The sequence below is a fragment of the Saimiri boliviensis genome, chromosome 19, assembly GCF_048565385.1.
Source record: "Saimiri boliviensis isolate mSaiBol1 chromosome 19, mSaiBol1.pri, whole genome shotgun sequence".
Taxonomy (NCBI): Eukaryota; Metazoa; Chordata; class Mammalia; order Primates; family Cebidae; genus Saimiri; species Saimiri boliviensis.
Window position 1 is genome coordinate 24,536,437 of NC_133467.1, and position 16,679 is coordinate 24,553,115.

Consider the following 16,679-nt stretch of genomic DNA (forward strand, 5'->3'; position numbering starts at 1 on the left):
ATCTCTAAATAAATAGATAGATAGATAGATAGATAGATAGATAGATATAAATCATTAGGAAGGAAAAGAAATAATAAAATCTAAACAAACATTGAAAATAATAATTTAAAGAAACCTCAACAGACAGATTAAACATTAACTAGACACTTCTGAAAAGAAAATTAGCAAATAGGAATTTAGCTCTGAAGAAATTAGGTAGAATACAGAATAGAGAAGAAAATGTGGAAAATGTAGAAGAGAGGTTAAGAAAGATGGAGGATAGAATGAGAATGTTCAACACATTATTTCTAATAGGAGTTCCAGACAGAGAGACCAGATACAATAAAGGAGAAGAAATATCAGTGATGGCTGACAATTTAACAAAATTGGGGAGAGATGAGTTTTCAGATTGAAGAAATGCATTCAGCTGCAAGCAGAATGAATTTAAAAATGTCTACACCCAGACATATTGTAGTAGAACTGGAAAACATCAAGACAGAGGGAAAATTCCTAAAAGCTACCAGAAAGAAAAGAAAAATTTCTTAGAAATAACAAAAAATCTCACAGGTAACAGATTTTTTATAGAAACAATACTGCCATGCCCAGCTAATTTTTTTTTTTTTTTTGTATTTTTAGTAGAGACATGGTTTCACCATGTTAGCCAGGCTGGTCTCAGACTCCTGACCTCAGGTGATACGCCTGTCTCAGTCTCCCAAAGTGCTGGGATTACAGGCATGAGCCACTGTGCCCATGTTTTTCTCTGCGCTGGTTATTCTAATTAGCATTTCATCTAACCTTTTTTCGAAATTCTTAGTTTCCTTGCATTGGGTTAGAACATGCTCCTTTAGCTCAGAGAAGTTTATTACCTACCTCCTAAAGCCTACTTCTGTAAATTCATCAAACTCATTCTCCATCCAGTTTTGTTCCCTTGCTGGTGAGGAGTTGTGATTCCTTGGAGGAGAAGAGGCATTCTGGTTTTTGGCAATTTCAGCCTTTTTGTGCTGGTTTCTTCCCATCTTTATGGATTTATCTACCTTTGATCTTTGAAGTTGGTGACTTTTGGATGCAGCCTCTGAGTAGATGTCCTTTCTGTTGATGTTGAAGCCATTTATTTCTGTTTGTTAATTTTCCTTCTACCAGTCAGGCCCCTCTGCTGCAGGTTTTCTGGAGTTTACTGGAGGTCCATCCAGACCCTGCTTGCCTGGGAATCACCCGTGGGGGCTGCAGAACAGCAAAGGCTGCTGTCTGTTTCTCCTTCTGGTAGCTTCGTCCCAGAAGGGCACCCACCAGATGGCAGCCAGAGCTTTCCAGCATGATGTATCTCCCAGTCAGGATACACAGGGATCAGGGAGCCACTTCAGGAGGCAGTCTGTCCCTTATCAGAGCTCAAGCACAGTGCTGGGGGATCTGTTACTCCATTCAGAGAGCTGCCAGGCAGGGACATTTAAGTCTGCTGAAGCAGAACCCACAACCACTCCTTTTCCCAGGTGCTCTGTCCCAGGAAGGTGGGGGCTTTATTTCTAAGTCCTGATGGGCTGCCGCCTTTTTTCAGAGCTTATGATGTGGGTCCTCTTTCTGATTATCAGATTAGAGTTACCTGCTCTTTTAAGTTATTAATTGATGAGGTTTTTTTCATACTTTGTTTCTTGTGAAATCTCTTCGGAATCTAAGAATTTAAAGATCCAGATTCACAGTATTTGTTAATTCCAAACATGTTCTTGATGTTAGAGTTAGCTTATGACCCATGTAAAATGTGATTCAATTTATATGATATTCAAAGTTAAATTTGCATATAGACTTCTCTCATAAGTAGAGAGTACCTTGATTTGTTGAAGGCCACTGACTCTGGTTTTAAGGGACTGGACCTTGGCTTGTGTACAGATTCACTGCTCCACACGTACTTACAAGGTTTTCTGTGCTCAATAAGTTCCTTGAGTCCTGGAGTCTGAAGGGATGAAATACCCAATACTTGTCTAGCACATATAAGCACTGACAGTGCCAACTGGTCCACAATTCCAGTGCAACAGTCAGCAAGCAAAAGAAGTTGGCAGAGAAGGTAGATAAGCCTAATCAAGCTGTTGTGAAGTAGCTAAACTGTATTCTACAGGATAAGAGGCTTTGCAGTTCTTTATGATAACCACATCACTTTCCTCCTGCAACCTCGTGGTCGTAAGGGACCCCTCTGTCACTCCAACTTCCAGGTTTAGGTTAAAGCTTCAAATTCCACAGCCCTTGTAAAGCCAAAACTCTCCCCGTAGTTTCTGCAAATTCCTAGAGACCCTTTCTTTCTTGTCATACTTTCTGCCTCCCTCTACTACCTCTAAATATACTGTTTCTGTTTCAACTCCACATCAGTGCTGACAAGACACACTCAGCTCCTCAGATTTCTGCAAAAACAAAGTGATTCCCATCAAGAACTTGGAAAATCAGTAATTTTTCTGATTTTCAGGGAAGCAGGGGATGAAGGGATGGTGTTGCATCATGTAGCCCATGGTCTTCCATCAAGTCACTCTTGGTCTCTTTTTTCTCTCTTGGCACCCCTCCCTTTTAAAGCAAAATGCATTCTACTCTTTATCTCACACTTACAAGTTAGAAGAGCAAACGTCATTGCTTGCACATGCCCTGGAGTCTCACAATTCAAACTCAACAAACTTACCAAAGTATTTCTTCCAAACAAATATAGTCTTGTCTCTAAAAGGAATCAGTCCAAATATTTTTCTTCACCTCATTGTACCCGTAATTGGGATTAATACTGGGACAGAGTCTAAGTGCACACTGGAAGAGTTCTCAATGGAGAATGCTGAACTCGACCACATGCACTCAGCCTCATGTAAATTTGCTTTTACTTCCATCTACTTTCCCTTTTCAGGTATTAGCATGAAAGAGAGAACAAAAAAAGGAGGGGGGGTTGGATTTTTCCACATCATTTGGTATGGCAAATTAGGAAGTAGAATATTTTGTGAAGGAACATGTTTCTTTTAGGCAAATATGTTGGACTTGAGCAATGTGGTTTTCAGCCCTCCTGCACACAAAGCACAGAGGCATCCTGCATCATTCATCCAGCCCCCTTAAATAAAAGCTCTGCCCATAGAAAGCCCTAAAAAGTCACAGAAGAGAATGAGGGGGAGGCAGGAAAGAAGTAGTGACATTTGCAAGGGGCCTAGAGGCTGGGACAACTATAGATTAAAATAGAAGTGTTAGGTGGGGTGAGAGGAAAACCCACCACAGTGATGGTAGAGTATTATTGTTCTTTTCCCCCCAGGATGACATATACTAACATACACCCTTTCACTTGGTCACACCCACAACTGCCTGCAGAGAAAACCACAGTCTTTCTCTGCAGCTCCCCACTGCCTACTGAAGGACGATCTCAACAGTGAGTAAAGAGTAGGAGGAGCTGTGACCTGTGCTCCGTGCTCATGTGAGGCATGTGAAGGGGAGGAGCTACATGGGATGGTAGGTGCAGGAGGGCAAGGGGCGCCTGCAAGGTCTCACACATGTGAGGCTTATTTCTGTCTCTAAAGGCTCATCCTATACCTTTTCCAAGGATATTCATGTCTCCCAGCCTCAAGGCTTCGTGTGTAATCACCAAACCTATTTTGTCCAAGAAGCAGAGAATAAAAGTGAGCAGCCACAGGAAGTTGCACCTTTAAAGTGTATTCCTGCACCTACACTTTCAGTCTGAAGGTTTTGAATTCATTTCACAGGTCAGCTCAGATATTACATGTATTGAGATAATGAGCTGATGAGAAAACTAAAGCCTGAAGAGTAAGCAGAATGATTTAAAAGGAAGGGAAATTCCCTAATCCTAGAAATTACTGAAGACCATTTTCTTTTTCTCTAGTATGTTTTCCATTCGTTGTGTCTTCTGTGATTTTCAAAACAACTCTGTAAGATAAAGAGTCCTTGAAAAAAGGGAGAGGTGGTCCATTCACTTTTGGCTGTATGGCCAGTGACAGATTAAAATACTTTTCTACTTAAAAACAAAGTGTCAAGAGTATATAATTCTACCAAGTTAGATGGAGAGTGGAGAAGGACAGGTCATACCCTAAAGCAGGCATCCCCAAACTTTTTACACAGGGGGGGCCAGTTCACTGTCCCTCAGACCATTGGAGGGCCGCCACATACTGTGCTCCTCTCACTGACCACCAATGAAAGAGGTGCCCCTTCCTGAAGTGCAGTAGGGCGGCCAGATAAATGGCCTCAGGGGGCCACATGCAGCCCGCGGGCCATAGTTTGGGGACACCTGCCCTAAAGGATAGAGATTAATACTTGGTTTAAAGGCAGGTAATTAAGACAGTGTGCTCTTAGGAAGGAATAGGCAAACTGACCCAGGGAGCAGAAAAGGAGTGTGGACACAGACCCACGTAATCTGTAACTGACCAAGCATTATAGATCAGTGGAGAAACAGCAGATAATTAAATAAGTGCTTCTGGTCCTACTGTGCAACCACATAGAGGGAAATGAAATAAAGTTCCTATCTCACAACAATAAATACTTAAATGTGGGGAAAAAATAAAAGACTTGTAGAAAAAAAATAGAAGATTTTTATTACTAAGAAAAAACACACAAAAATGGAAACCCCAAAGAAAAAGATTGATAAATTTAATGACATTCAAATTAACAACTTCTGCTTATGTAAAGATGTATAAAAAGGGCAAAATACAAGACACTATTAGAAAGGAATATTTGCTACACATACAAAAACAAGATTTATATCCAGAAAAAAATACTTTCAACAATTAGTTTTTTTAAAAAAAAAAGACCAAAAAATCTTGGAAAACCTATGAACAGGTGTTTTATGGAAGAGAAAACACAAAGAAGCCATAAATTAAATGAAAACAAGCTCAACCTTAACCTCATTAGTAGTTAGGAGAAAATTAAAACTGAATGAAATGCCAAGTCTCTCCTTCCAGATTAGTAAAAATAAGACAGTAAAACAATAACAAGTGTTGACAAATATGTGAAGGAAGACAATTCTCATTTCCTGCTTCTAGGTTTATAAATTTGTATGAATACTCTGGAAAGCAGTTTGGCAAATCCTTGGAAAACTAAACATGCACATATCCAGTGACTCAGAATTTTTCTCCCAGGTTTATACCTAGAGAAACTCTTGAACGTGTGTTCTAGGAGATATTTCAAGAATGCTCATAATGAACATAAATTATTTATATAATATTCATAATAAAAAAGAAAAATAATACATTTTTCACTTCCGTCAAAGGGAGAACAAGTTTTTGTAATTAAATTAGCATTATTATCTGCAAATGTTTTTCTTAATAAAAATAAAACTAATATCAATGCCTTTCATAGCTGTATGTGATCTGTATTCAAACAGGCCTATTAAAGACTAAACTCTTTTCACATGAATCATCACAATGACCCTGAATGAGGACTGAGAACTGTTGGATTATAAATGGAAAAAATAAGACCCAACCAGTAAAATTTGGTCATAAGTTTAAGAAGAATTAGAAGTAGCTATGAGAAAGAAAAAAAAGCAAGACCCCAGACTTTCTTGGAATTAAAGTAGAGCTTTCCACTGATGACACTGGTAATTTATCATCAGTGAAGCCTGATATGCATTTAACCACACATAAAAATTATTCCCTTCTGGTTTTTAAAAACTCCTTCCTCAAGCCAGAAAGGTATAAGCGGATGGCATGACATGAATGCGTATATGTTGTTTTACTCCTACACTGGATGGATACACAAGTTGCTCTTTGAGAGCAGTGTGTCCTCAAGAATAGGTAAATCTCCTTCCACCAAGATGAAAACTTTTCTAGTAGGAAGGTTTTAGCAGCACCAAGTAAGAAAAAGACGGAATTAGACATATTCAAGTTGATTCTTCACCTCTATAAGTCTTACATTTTTTCCATAAATGAAGTGGAGCTAAAAGAGGAAGGGAATAGAAGTGCCTAGAATATGCCATGCACAGTGCCAGGCACATGGTCGGGATTCAACAGAACCTAGCTCTCTCCTGTCAGGCTCTTACACCCACTTGTGACTGTCCCATTCCACTCACTGAATGAGAGTCTGGCCCATCCAACATCTGACCATGCCCACAATTCTGAACCCAGATGTGAGCCCACCCAAAAGGATGTAGCAAAATGTCATGAGGCTTAATAAGCTTCAGGCTTTTTCTTGCAAAAGCCCATTTAATGGGCCAAGTGTTTTTGCTGAGAGTTGTAGAATATTCTGTGTGGAGATGGGAAGGCAGATTACAAGTAGAAAGCATTTCTAGAGAAGACCGATGGTAAATTCCCTGAAAAACTGCCTCAGAGTGGAGAGGCCCCCATAATCTGTTGTGATTTATTTTCTCATTCTACATAGATATTTACTTTCACATATTTTTAAAAGAATATTTATAGCTGCCTTTGTAATAGCAAACATTGAATATAACCCATATGTCCATCAAAAGTAGAATAGACTAATACATTGTGGTATGCCCACACAATGGAATATTGTGCAATAATGAAAAATAGACTCTAGTTGCACAGATGGATTTTGACAAACCTCAATTAATATTGGAAGAAATGTACATCCACAAAATATATCCAGTATAATTCCACTCACATAAAGCTCAAAATATGCAAAATATCAACAATATATTGTGTAGAAATATATATGTAAGTGATAACACTATAAATCAAACCAAAAGAGTGATTAACACAAAATTCAGAAAAGTGGTTATCTCAGGGGTGAGGAATAATATGACTGGAGAGACATACACAAGAGCATTTTACTTGCTATAATCTCTTTGCTAACCTACATGGTTTTGTTATTCCTTAAATTGTACTCTTATTGTTAAAGATTTTTTTAAATGATCAATAACAAAGATGAGATGCTACAATTTACAAGCTAGTTCCCAAGCTGGCCAACAACAGCACCATGCTGCCTATTCTCACTGTTACTCTGTCAAATTCTTCTCACCCCAAAATATAAATTTTTAATCGATGACCCTTTTAAACTTGGGTCCCAGCTTAGACAGCTATTAAAAGGAGGAGGAAATGAGCACATGCATATTCATGATATCTTTATCTGAGATTCTCATGAGTTTAGTCTCCAGATTTCCATCACAGGAGTCAGATGGCAAATAAGAATAGGCAGAAATTTTAATTTTGACTATATGGATCTAAGAGTTAATCTGAGTTTTGACTTTCAGATTTTTTGAATAGTTGACCTATGTCAGGTTTGGTCAACACTTTCTCTACAATAAATCACAACCTCAAAAAACGCTTTCATCACTCTCACAACCATTGAGAAACTATTATCTCTAATAATTGACAAAAGGATGTTATCAACCTCTTTGCACAAAGAAGAGAAGAAGTTTAATGACACATTAAAATAAAGCCTCACAAAGTAAGATTAATAATAGTTACATGTATAGTCTGTAGCACCCAGAGATCTACTGAATTAAATATTATGTTAACAACCCCCATTTATAATATAAAGGCAAACCAGTGTTATCAACTAGTAACCAACTCCAATAAGCTTGTTTTAATGAGTAAATATAATATTGATACTAAGAATTTTGAACCTGTGTTTTCTTAGGTCATGGATTACCAGCTCAGCCAGCTGACTTCCAAATGCACAGTGTCAGCCTTAATGCACAGGAGAGAATATGTGGGCCTATCAAAATCTTTATCATGCTTGTAAAAACTCAAAGAAAACAACTTACCTCAGTGAATTTAGAATGCTATCACTTTTGAAATATATAAGAAAGTTTTTTTCTGATAGTAAAACAAAAAATATACATGAGGAAAATTTTGGAAAAGGTAGAAAAAATAGACTATTTAAATTTCCCATAGTTCTACCATCTAGAAATTACCACTAGTCATGTTTTGGAGCATTTTCTTCCATGGTTTTTCTTCCCAAGGTCACATTCATATGTTTACATATTTGAGACTCTATAGTTGGTTATTTATTTTCATATTTTTCTGTTAGCATCATATCATAAATACTTTCTAATGCTATTAAGTGTTATTTATTGATCATTCTTATGGTTATATAATAGTCTCCATATAGGTATGATATAATTTAAATAAAATTTTCTGTGGGGACATTTTGGTTGTCACCTTTTTATTCAAAAAGAACTTTCAGTTGCTCCAGTGATAAATACACTTTACTACAATGCAATCTATCAGTGCAGCAACATTGCACTTGTACCGCATGAATATATACAAATAAAATAATGTGTGCCAAGTTATTCTCGAAATAGCTGGAAAATTAAAAGTCTTTGTAGTTTTGTTTTCTTTTTCTTTTTTTCATATTTTCTGTGCATCTCTCATGCTAAAAAATGGATACCAACTTTTGGACATCAGGAAATTTTTGAAAAACGTGGCATTGATCTCATTTTGTAAGGCTAGAAATCTATTTGTACATTCTTTCATTTAACAAATATTTATCATGTGCCTATTACATGCCATGAACTGTTTTAGGTGCTAGGGATAAAGCCTAGAACAAAATAGATAAAGTTCCTGTCTTCATGAGCTTATCTTACAGCAGAAGAGACAGAAAGAATATGTCAATGAGGTGTTAACTATAACAGAGAAATATAAAATGGGAGAAGGGGGAACAGAGAGTGTTTGTGAGGATGTTATGGTAGTAGTGGTTTTATTACCTATAAACAGGGCTGTACGGAAAGGTGATTAGCTGAAATTTTAACAGAGACATGATGATGTGAGACATAGGGAAAGCCGGAAGAGAATTTCAGAAGAGGGAACAGCAAATGCAAAGACACTGAGGTGAAACAGGAACATTCCTGGTGTGCTTGAAGAAAATAGAGGCCGGTATGGCTAGAGTTGAGAAGGTGAGGAGTGTTGGGCAGAGAGGTAGATGACCAAGCCAGGTCAGGGAGAGCCTCAAGAATCATCCTGGCTGTTGTGTAACCAATAGACTCTAGGTAGAGGGAGGGGCAGGGTGGAGGCAGAAAGACTAGTTAGCAGGTGATCAAACAAAGTAGGTAAAATACGACAGTAGCCTGGAGTACAGGGATATTGGAGAAATGTAATGCTGTTGTGGCTATATTTTGAATTTAAAGATGTCATATTTGCTGATGAATTATGTGGGGGTGTGAGAGAAAGAAAGGAGGCAAGGATGGTTCCGGGACTTGGGTCCAAGGAGGTGAAACAAAGGAGTTGTCCTTTACTGAGATATAAGTGACCATCTAATAATCTATTGCCTAAATCAGAACATTTTTCAGAGTAAAGAAAGAAGCTCTTGGTAATTAAAACATGACAGGACAACATGTGTGAGCCAGAAATGATCTGAATAGAATAAAACAAATCGCCACCCTGCTCGTCATGACCTTGACAAAAGCAGGCTGGACTTCTGTTTTGTTTTAGTTTTTGAGTGATGAAAGAAAAAGAAACTTAACAAAAAGCGGGTCGGGGTGGGGGGAGAGAAACTTGACTGCAATGTGTTCAAGGGAAAAGGTGAGAAAAGGAAGTGGGGACAGCTCGTAAAGAGAACCCTTTCAGCTTATGGCTCAAAAGGGGACCAGAGAAATGGGCTAATAGATCAAGGACCATGTACATTCAAGACAGATTTAATTCTAGATGGGAGAACATTGTGCATTTACACGCCGATTGGAAAATCCAGGGCTGCGAGAGACACCAGAGAGCAGAAACAAAGTTGGAGTGATACTTTTGGCTGGGCAGGTGGACATGGGGTCCCGGGCCGTGGAGTAAGGCTTGGCTTGGGTAGGAACAGAGATGTTTCGTTCGTTAGAGGAAAAGTAGATTGAGAGTAGTGGGGACAGAGGCAGGTGGAAGTTCTCTTCTGATTGTTTGTATTCTCTTGATGACTCTAGGAAGCCAAGTCAAAGATCCAGCCAAATAGAAAGCAGACTTCTTTATCACGAACTCAGAACAAGACAAGCCGAGTCCTTGTTTCCACTCTGACTTTTTTGACTCCTTTGGGACAAGTGCTCACATCACCCCATAACACCAAGAGAGTCACGGGCAATGAGGTTCCCTGCCCATCACACCAGGGATGCAGGGGTGGCGGGGAGGGGACTCCCCCCGTAGTCCCTCCCATCAGGGCATAGTAGAGCAGGAAGGCATTGGGGTAGAATGTGCAGTGGCCGCTGAAGAAGACAAACTTTGTGGAAAAGGGATAATTTATCTGCCACGAAAAGAGAAGAAACAGGAGGGAGTGGTATCCTTGATGAGGCAAGAGGGGGATGGGCAAAGTGCTCTAGAGGGAGACTTCTTTATTCAAAAGAGAATTCTCCAGCGCACTGTGCTATGCCCTGGAGACTGAGTGAGACACAGGCCCCTGCCTTCAGGAGACCACAGGCAATGAGGGAAATAGAAAGCAAGTAAACAGTACATTGTTTGATGTTTTTGTTTGTTTGTTTGATTGATTTGTAAATGGGTAGGATTTGGCTGCATGATGCACTAGGAGCAAGACTTTATAAGCAAAGGAAGCACCTGGACAAACGTCAGGTTTCTGAGGTGAACAAATCTGCATGCAGCCCTCCCTAGCGTCAGGGAGTGGACTCCACGGCACCCTCCCCTCTCCCTGTACATTACAGACATCAAATTGACCTCCTTGCTGCACACGCTGCGGTCAGTCCCTCTCTAAACTCTCATATGCACGACAGGAAGTGGCAGTTCCCCCAAGTACACTTCTTAGTGACTTTGAAGTGCCTTAGCATTCGGCAGCACTTTTATTTTTAGCATCAGTAAGTGCAGCACCCTCTGCTTGCCACAGCTATCACAAAATGCATCTATTCCTGACTGAGGCCAGATCCACCTCAGCAGTCCAGCCTGTCGAAGCCAGCACTCCACCTTGGGCTAAGTGGACACTGCTGGCATGCAAAACGTCATGGGCTTCCAACGACACTTCGAAGCCCGAGGCAGCACATGAACTTTGGAGCCCTTATCCAGCACCTTAACTCCTGTGTCAGTGATCTTTATTTCTTCCTTGACATTTAAACTTTCATGACACTTGCCCTCCCTTCCTTTCTCCCTTCCAGGTACTAAGACTCCTGAAAGCTTTTGGACATAAGAGATGACTGCTAAATGATGCCGAAACATCAAATGGCCTGTGTGTACATTAGTTAAATGCCAGTCCATCAGGTGACAGCAGCAAACAGCACAGGAGCCCTCGGATGGGTCATTGGAAACTTAATCCCAGAAATCTGCTACTCTGCCAGTGGAGAAGCTGACAGGAGGCGTGTTTAACAGAAGTAACAGCCAGAAGACAGGCTGAACCTGAGGATAAGTGACGTGACGTTTAGCAGGTGTCTACGATAGTGGCAGGATTTCTCACACTTTTCCAAATTTCTTAAACTACACCAGAGAAATTCCCTAAAAACAAACAGTGCCACAGTTTCCCATGGTAGGTGTAGAATCTGAGTCATACCAAAAACGTGCTGACCTAATAGGCCATTTCCATTTCTTAGTAATGTCTCTCATGTTCAACTACATTAAAACTTTCCATGGCCCGTCCTGAATTCTGGACCCATGGGGTAGTTAAGAGAGTGGACAGTCTACCTGGGTTCACATCTCGGATCCATCATTTGCTGGCTTTGTAACTCTCGGCAAATGTCCTCACCTCTCTGTGCCTCCCTTTCCTCATCTGTAAAATGGAGTGAAAGCAGAATGTCGTCCACACAGGGGTGGAATGGTCACACGAGGTAACGTGTATGCCCTGGGCTTGGTGCTGGGGCAGCACAGAATACATGTTCAGCAATATAATTATTGCTAATGCGTACAAAAGTTTATTTCACTTATCTACCTCACACTCAGTGTGCTCAAAACTCACCTTGGGTTTGCCATTAGTCCCAACAAATTCACAGCTTAGTGAGCTGGCTTTACTTGGAATTACGTTTAGGTATTCTCTCATGAAATTAAAAACCTTTAAGTTAATAGAGTTCCTGGTATCAGCTGAATGATGAGACAGAGTTATTATTAGGAAGGAGAGCCTTTGACCGGGTCCTTAAAATTACACTGAGTCTTTAATGTAGTAGCGAAGAACTGCCCTTTCAACTCCAAGTCATGGAACATAGACACCAGTTCCAACTCTGCTGTTAGCGTCTCACTGTGATGCTTTCCCTGGGTCCCAGAAACAGCTTCCAAAACTATTTTTAAATACTTGAGAAAACCGTAACTAAGAGCTCAGGTTTTGGATCATCTAAGACACAAGATTAAATCCTAGATTTCCTGTAGCACAGCAAATTCAAATTTCCTAATCTCCTAAGGCTCACTTTCCTTGGCTGGAGACAATGCCAGAATCCATTTCATAGGATGCTATAGGAATGCTGTGAAATAGACATGACCAAAGACCTGCTTCCAGCTCACCTCTCTAACTGCCCTGTGGACAGGGTCTCTGGGTCTGTTTCTGCATCTATAAAATAAAGGACTTGGATTCACTGATCTAAATTACCTCCAGCCCTAATAAGCTTGATGCTGTGATTCCCAGATCCTAGAACATTCAACATCTGTGATTTTACTAATATTGTTCCCTCCTTCTTGAATGCTTTCTTTCCAATCCTTTCATCAATTTCTGATTGTCAATATTCTCTCACAGTATAAGACAAAAAAAGAATTCTCAATCTTCAAGATCTGTCTCAAAAGGAATGAGAAATCGGTGTACTAGGAAAAAACTTGACAGCGCCACTCCGGGCAAATTTCAGACCACCTCCGATCCTTGATTTCCCCTACTGTGAAAAAGAAATAATACTGTCCACCCTTCAATCCCCACAGTCAAATTGTAAGAACTGACAGATCATTTCATTCATTGTCTTTGCAACTGGTCATTATAAACACGGCATTACTACTTGCCGTTTTCTCCATGAGCCCCTTTACTCCTCTCCTACGGCTGATTCTGTGCTGTGCCTTGTGTCGTTGACTGCATGACTCTACCACAGCCCTGAAAGCCATGCGGTGAGGAAGGTCTGCCACCAACTCCTCATGCCATCTCCTCGAAGCAGTCATCTCAGAGCTGGCACACAGTTGGTGCTCAGTGAACACTTATTTCATGTATTCATTCATTCATTCAACAAAAAGTTATTAAACCATGCTAGGTTTTGAAGTACCATGATGAATGAGACACACACTTCCTGCATTTGTGGAACATAATGGTCTAGAGGAGTAAAGACATCAAACAGATGAACTTAGAATTCACACAGCAACAAGTGCTAAGAAGGAAAATCACAGCTGTTAATAGTGTGGATACATCTGTGAGACTTAATTTAATGTGAGGGGTCAGGGAAAGTCCCTTGAAGAAGTAATAGTGAAGCTGGGATCTAAATAATCACATGACTATGTTCATCAGAACTAAAGTCTAAGGCAGAAGTCAATATATTTAACTCTCCCCCTGTAGGGATATCCAGGTCAGATGAGTATATTCAGTTGGTTACTTCAGTCAATCCCGCATGTGCGGTTCCTCCATGATCTTGCTGTGCATCAGACACCTTCAACAAATAGTAACAGGTTAAAACGTGCTCCTTACCCAGCTCACACTACATTATCCAGCCCAGCTTCCTCTTCTCTTCCCACCACCCAGCACCACTGAAAAGAGATGGAAAGTCACCTTCCTGCCCAGCAAATCACCTCTTACCCCAAATAACACTCCTCCTTCTGTTCTGCCAGCCCAGACCTCTGACCTTCCAGTTCCTCAGCCTCAGCCCCCACACTTCACACATCACCTTCGTGACAGTGAATTTGGACCTTCACCCAATCTGCTTTTTAGCCACCCACGACACGCCTCGCTCAGTCCCATTCTCAGCCCTATGCAGACACCTCATGAGAGAAGTGATCTTTCATTCCATTGCAGTGTTTCCTCCCTCTGGGCTCTTTCAGGGGATGTGTGTTTCCAGAGCACCCCCACCCCAGTTCTGTCTCATTACAGATTGTGGAAATGTGTCTCCTTCTTCCTCAGCAAGATGGAAGGCGGAAGTGGGAACCAGGACTTAGCAGGCCACATGAGGTCACTCAGCAGGCCCTGCCACCCAGCCCAGCTCTCTCACAAACTCTGCAGAAACCACACAGCTATCTGATGTTCGAGTAGCTCTGAAAGGAGTTGAGATATTTACCTTTATTCTGACCATAATAACACCCGAGATATGGACTTTCCCCTGCCTCAGTGACTCAACTCCACTACACACTGCTTGTGGGGATATTGGGCTATTTTAAGCATTCAAGTCAGCTTGTTCTGGGTTCTGAGCAGTGTAAAATGAATGAGATTGTCCTTCAAAGATCAAATAAAAGGTTGGGGCTAAGCATCATTTAGCAGAAATAGCATTTAAATTATACTCACCCAAGACATTATGTCCCTGATTAGATCAGATATAAAGTAGGAATGAAAATAGCATGAACACTTCAATATTAGGCAGAATATAATGATTTACAGCAACTAATATGTGGTCACAAAAATGTAGTGGATTCTCAACAGGTTTCTACTAATTGGTGACTTAAAAGGAGGTTTCCATGGAAAACAGTACCTTGCAGGAGCACTTCTCTGAGGAAGAGAGACTGAGGAAAATGGTAACTGTCTGACCTGAGAGTCTTCAGACATTCTTCTGTCCACCTGAGACCATGGGCACACACATCTTCAAATGGCTCTGCTAGCGTACAGCCCAGAGGAAGGAAGATTCCAGAGTAAGGGGTCCGTGTTGGCTCTCTCTAAGTGGAGGCAAGAAAGAAGGCAAAGGGGAAGTGACTACTGAGCCCCAGCCTTGGGAATAAAGATAGATGGCAGAATTCCAGAAGGGCCACCAGTGAACACATCAGAGAGGAGTAAGCAATCATTGGCAAGAATTTCGTGAGATTCATGAAGTAACTCACTCCAGTCATGAAAGTACATGGTGTTTACAAGGTGATTAGTTTCTTTAAAGAATAAAACAAAATGGCCTGGAGATGAAACAGACTGAAGCATGGACAGTTTGACTGACCATTTTTTCACAACCAAGACATAAACATAGATCAGAAACCAGCTCTATCCTAAGACTCCTTTCAATGCTACATACGTAGCATGTGCTGGAAGGTATTATCTGAACATCTGGCATCAGAATCTGCTTAGAGACTGAGCCATCTTTAGGGAATCCCTGGGGGGTGGGGGGCGAGGTAAAACCCCAAGTGTATGTGTAGATCAACAAGCCAAAAATTTATCAGGAAGGAGAAGGAGAGAATGGCTGAGTAACAGAGCAGCCTGCCCAAAGGTCCTTTAATAACAAAAGCATTTCGTAATAAGTTTGAAATTTTTAAGTTGCTTGAAATAAATGCCACACTTCTTTGCCTTTTCTTCCAACCTTCAGTCCTTTGATAAACTCTGCTAGACCCACAATGACGTGTGTGTGTGCGTGTGCGTGTGTGTGCGTGTGTGTGTGAGAGTGTGTGTGTGTGTGTGATCAAACAACAGGGTTGAGTTCTAGCCACACTGACCAGTGGAGAACAACTACACACACACACACACACACAAAGTGGTCTGGAAGCCAAACTGTTCAATGGCCACAGAGGCTCAGAACTAAAGATAATTATGAAACATAAGCCCCTTTGTGAAACTGCAAAAATCTTAGAAAAGGGATTGAGCATCCAGGTAAAATGATTTTCAGGTGAGTCAAATCTGAACCTTAAAAGGCAAACAATCCAAGCAAACATCTGGGTTGCATATATGAGCACACCGAGAAGCCATGTATTCCTAAGCTCTGGGAGCAATCCACTGGCCAGTTTCTTTAGGGCAGCCACCTGAAAACTCCTTTGTATCTTCTCAGCAAACTGACACAAGAGCAGAAAATCAAACACCGTATATTCTCGCTCATAGGCGGGTGTTGAACAATGAGAACACATGGACACAGGGAGGGGAGCACTACACACTGGGGTCTGTTGGGGGGAAATGGGGGAGGGGCGGGGGGTGGGGAGGAGGGAAGAGATAGCATGGGGAGAAATGACAGATACAGGTGAGGGGACGGAAGGCAGCAAAGCACACTGCCATGTGTGTACCTATGCAACAATCTTGCATGTTCATCACATGTACCCCAAAACCTAAAATGCAATAAAAAAAAAGAAAAAAAAAAAAAAAAAAAAAAAAAAAAAGATTTAAGGAGCAAACAATAGCTGTGATATCATCATGGGAAGTGTTTTCGCATCTAGCATTGTAAGAAGACTACAACCCCTAAGACCCTTTAGCCCCATGGTCCCCAAAGCCAATGTAAACAGTGCTGTTTGAGTCATCTACGGGTGTCACTAACTGAGTGTATGGTATTTGGTATAAAATTATGCAGAAGCCCGAGAGAGATTTGAACCATGCTTCTTCTCCCTACATTTACAGAAATGCTAAAAGTCCTCTGGAGCCATACAGAATATTGACTTTTTCCTGTAAATGTTTAGCTTCTTCTGGAAAGTACAGAAACTGAAGTGATTTAGTGTGTGACTTTCATGAACAGAAATATTCTCCATAATCTAATCTCCCCTTATGCACTAAACCAGGAGAAGACCCACCTGGTGAGTAAAAAGTCTGAATGACAAAATATATTGTTAAAGAAATATATTTTTCTACTTTCAGTTTCACTACTTTCACATACATCTAGAATAATTGATGAGGTTGAAAACATGTAATCTATTAGTCCTTAGAGAAATTGCTTTAATAGAGTTGATTTGCAATTAGCAAATTGTTATCAGCATAATAAGAGTTTGAGAATATATTTATCTCTTAAAATATATCATTATTCCAAATTTTGTTTCCCCTACTAA

At 40.5% G+C, this 16,679-nt stretch overlaps 1 protein-coding gene across 9 annotated transcripts in view; it reads right to left on the reverse strand.

The window, feature by feature from the left end:
- The window catches only part of LOC101052132 (lymphotactin), a 143,795-nt gene that overhangs the window by 33,668 nt on the left and 93,448 nt on the right, over nucleotides 1-16,679 (reverse strand). For 5 of the 9 annotated variants that reach the window (XR_012515048.1, XR_012515053.1, XR_012515050.1 and 2 more), the window contains one exon: nucleotides 1-14,612. This exon is cut by the window's left edge. The exons of 2 other annotated variants lie outside the window; for them this stretch is intronic. The gene's annotated coding sequence lies outside the window, so the exon portion shown is untranslated. The remainder of the gene's footprint in view (nucleotides 14,613-16,679) is intronic. 2 more of the 9 variants (XR_012515049.1, XR_012515054.1) reach the window with 2 other exon arrangements.